At 41.1% G+C, this 4,493-nt stretch overlaps 1 protein-coding gene across 1 annotated transcript in view; it reads right to left on the reverse strand.

Moving 5' to 3' along the window:
* Nucleotides 1-4,493, reverse strand: part of me1 (malic enzyme 1, NADP(+)-dependent, cytosolic) — a 112,944-nt gene that overhangs the window by 63,415 nt on the left and 45,036 nt on the right. The gene's annotated exons all lie outside the window — the stretch shown is intronic.

Raw genomic sequence — 4,493 nt, forward strand, 5'->3', positions numbered from 1 at the left:
TTCTCTATCGTCATTGTGTTAAACCCCCCAGGTAGATAAGCCAGTTTGTGATTGGTTCCCGCAAAATTGGGAACTGAAGCGGGAGAATTAAACGTGCAGGTTTCCAGACCGAGCTGCAGGGCCAACTCAAATCACCGGCAGAGTGGGCGGGGCTTACCCAGTTTAGCATTCTCTACTTTTCTCTGCAAGTGAGGCATGATGTGGAAGGCATTTTCAATTTTCTCTCAGTCTATAAAAGACCAGCGACCCGGTGAAACCCCAGCCTCAACATGCCAGCTACTGTTGCTGACCGCTCAGACAGACAGACAGAAGCAAAGCTGTGCTGCAAAAAGTCTCTGATTTGGATCACAGCCGCGGATGCTTAGCCCGGCCACCACATTTTACATCCTTACCAAGTCCGTTCTTGCACTTTCTGCGTATCCGGTTGTGTTAAAACAGTTCTGAGGTTGTAAAAAACTAAAAGAATGAGCTCAATTTTTTTTTATTTTTTTTATTTAACCTTTATTTAACCAGGAAGTCCCTTGAGATTGAAATGTCTGTATCTACGGTGTTTTTTTTTTAACTAAACGCTAAAACCAAATATTAAAAGTATTTTTTCATTAGCATGATAGTTGACGCAGGTTTATTTTATTCCAGACGATAGTCTGCATTTATCTGTACACAGAACAGCCATCTGGAAAATTATTCGCGATTTCGCGTTTTTGACCTTGGATTTACCGTTGGAAACACCTCCGTATGAGACGGGACCGGATGAGACGGGACGGACGAGATGGGATGCTCCAGGCTGCAGCCATATACTCTTGGCTCTAGTGGCTGTATTCTGCACCAAGGCTGAATTTTGGAAAGGAGACTTCCGATACAGTATTAGGGGACCACTAAGGTCTATATAAAAGAGACTTCAGATACAGTATTAGGGACCACTAAGGTCTATAAAAGAGAACTTCAGATACAGTATAGGGGACAACTAAGGTCTATATAAAGAGACTTCAGATATATTAGGGGACCACTAAGGTCATATAAAAGAGACTTCAGATACAGTATTAGAGGACCACCTAGGTCTATATAAAAGAGACTTCAGATACAGTATTGGGGGACCACTAAGGTTATATAAAAGAGACTTCAGATACAGTATTGGGGGACCACTAAGGCCAATATAAAAGAGCAGTGTATTTAAGTAATGTTTTAGGGTACGTGTACTTCCTTTGCTTCCCTTTTCAGAGAAACTATTATGTTTAGTTTAACCGTATAATAACACCCACAGGGTGACAGGAGATCATTGACTTTTTGCATAAATACATTTTGCTGATAACACTGTCTTGTGTTATTAATAAGTATTGCGGGCCTGTTGTGTGATTGGTGTTTTTTTTAAGGCTTTTTTTTTGCATTTCAGTGCAGTTGTGTGATGAACAGCCATATCTCAGTAGAATAAAAAAAAGTATTTTAGCTAATGAAAGAGCAGCGTGAGCCTGTGTGAGAATATATCTCATTTTATCGCCTCATATTAAATTCTGTTTTGCCTCATGTATTTTTTAAGACTTTTCTCCATGTGTCCCTACGGTCAGCTGTGGCAGACGGGGGGGGGGGGCAGCTGCTCTACCAACACACACGGAGTCTGAAGTGAGCAGCTGGCTCTCTGAAAAATAGAAAAATCCTCTTTTTCTTTCTTTATAATTGGGAAGGTGTTATTCAGAGCTCTTCTGTCTATTTGAGGTCCGTTAGTACAGACTGCTCACGGATCTTCACTCGTAGGTACTGTGTCGGAAATAACCAGTGCCCTTTTTTCAGTCATGCTCAGATGATTTCACATGAGGAAGATTGATTGTGTGAATTGTGTCATCTTATGTAATGACGGACAGCAAGTCCTTATACACTTGTAGCAGGGTAAGGGTCAATGACGTTCCAGATTATATTGATAGCGTTTAAAAAAAAAAAAAAAAAAAAAAAGATATACTCAATTCTATCCTTTTATTGACTAGTGGTATTATTATGAGTAATGGGAATTTAAAGAGCTATTGAGCTCAAAGTGCCAAAATGTCATTCGGGGTTACTGTCCAGTGCAAAAATGTCTAGAAATGTTTTTAACACATGGACTACAGTATGTCGAGTATCAGGTCCTGACATAGTCCAGAGTTTCCCTTTTTATGCAAGTTCCCAAGTTCCACGTCTTTAGACACTTCCCAATTCTAATTAATCTCGCATTTTGTCAAAGTGCAAAAATTTGACTGTCTATAGAAGTTTGTTTACATATGGACAATGTCTGAGGAATCAGGTCCTGACATAGTTCGGAGTTTCCCTTTTTATGCAAGTTCCCGAAGTTCTCGTTGTCTCTTCAATTAGACATTTTTGTGCTGCGGTTGCATCAGACTACTCTTGATCCCAGATGTTTGTTTCATTCCCGTTTGGGTGCAGGCGGCATGGAACGTGATCAACAAGGACTCGTTTGCTGTAGAGATCACACAGATTTTGCGCTAGGAGGGTAAGACCTAGGCTGGGGGGGTCGTGCTCTGTATTTTCTCTGCACACGAAGCGTGACCAACGGGCATAGTTCAAATGACTGTACGCAATTGGATAGTCCTTTAACCAATCAGACCAACGATCCGCGTGGTAGCAACAACAGCGGCATCGACAGGTCGCTGCCTCGTGGCGTTCAGTGGCGACTATGTTGAATGTAAACAACAGCTGATTGGTTGCTTTTCTATCGTCATCGTGTTTAAACCGCGCCAATAGCGCCGGGTAGATAAGCCTGTTTGTGATTGGTTCCCGCGAAAATCTTTTTTTCGGGTTTTGGGGTGTTATATTTTGGTGCTGGTGCTTTCACACACATAGAAACTTAGGAAAAAATATCCATGCTTTTTTGGGTGAGATCCGGTTTCTGAATTTCCTCTGCCTTCAGTCTCCGGGTGAGCTGTTACATCTGCATGGCCTCTACGGCTAACCGTAGCATGCTAGCTCGTTCTAATGGCAAAAAACTGCTACAATACACACTAGTTAACCAAAATCTCCAAAAGAACTACTTCCTGTCCCTGTTGTGCAGGTATTCCACAAGTGGTCCTCGTCGAAGAAGTCCCCAGCTGATCCTGCCTTGGATTGACAGCTGGAGAAAGAGTTATCTAGCTGATGGGATCTTACCGAGCTACTGAGCATGTGTAACTCCAAACAAGATAGGATAGAAGTGAGATGTCTACTTGTGCAATCAGAGACAGGGTGAAAGAGAATCTGCAGTAATGTCATACAAACAAAAGTATTGTGTTTTTGAAAATGAACCATGGAAGCCTATTCTGGTTCAACTTCAAAATACAATTACGAACCTGAAAATGAGCAGATATAAGCACTAAAACGTGCGATGTCTGATCCAACTTTTGGACATTTGTGTTCTATCACACAGCTCTGCCGGGTAGTGTTAGAGAATGTCAGGTTTTTCATTGCATGTTTGAAAGCGGCTTAAATTTACACAAAATGTATTTCTTAGAGTTCAGCCAAAGAGGAAATGCTCTTGTTTCCTCCCCCTTATTCCCTCAGAATCACTAAGATTGAATCTAAAACCACAGTTAGACAAATGTGAGACTAATAAGAACTTGAGGATGTGTCCATGCGGTTTCTGACGTCAAGACACAACATTTTATCCCAATCCTTTCATTCGCATCGGATGCTTTTCTTCTTCCCTCTAACAGTGTGTCTCGTGGGATTGATTATTATGACGTTTTCAAGGGCTCGTTCCCAATCCCAGATAAATAACTATTAACACATTAAGCGGAGACTTAATTGAAAATGTTTCATCATATAAGTATTTAGGTTTTTGGCTGGACAACAAACCTTCTTTTAAAGTTCATGTTGAAAAACTTGTAAAAAAGCTGAAACTAAGGCTGGGGTTTTATTTTAGAAATAAAACTTGTTTTAACATGTCAGCCAGAAAAACACTTGTTCAGGCTACTTTTTTAAGTGTTTTGGACTATGGTGATGTTGTCTACATGCATGCTGCCTCTAGTACTCTCCACCTGTTAGACTCTGTGTACCATAGTGCTTTGCGCTTCTTAACTAACTCTTATGCACGTACTCATCATTGTACGCTGTATGAACTGGTAGGCTGGCCGTCACTAAGTCTACGTAGACAACTTCATTTTTATATTTTTCTATACAAGGCCATGTTGGGTAAACTGCCGGCATATTCATGTAATCTCCTCAAGCTAAATTCCAGCCATTTTCATCTCCGTTCCACCAGGTGGCGCTCTTACCAGGTTCCAAGGGTTTTTACTGAGCTGGGGAAGAAAGCCTTCTCTTACTCCGCTCCTTGGTCTTGGAATAATTTGCAAAACTTGATCCATTTAAATAATCTAGTCCCATTGAATGAGTTTAAGGCCATGTTAAAATGTCATGTAACTCAAAAATGGAACTGCCCTATGTGACCTGTCTTCCTCTATGTGAGATTTTGTCTGTGCTGTATTTGTTTAAATTGTAACTGGTGTGCCGTCTTGGAGGTCTCCCTCGACAAAGAG

Source organism: Etheostoma spectabile, chromosome 6 (assembly GCF_008692095.1).
Source record: "Etheostoma spectabile isolate EspeVRDwgs_2016 chromosome 6, UIUC_Espe_1.0, whole genome shotgun sequence".
Taxonomy (NCBI): Eukaryota; Metazoa; Chordata; class Actinopteri; order Perciformes; family Percidae; genus Etheostoma; species Etheostoma spectabile.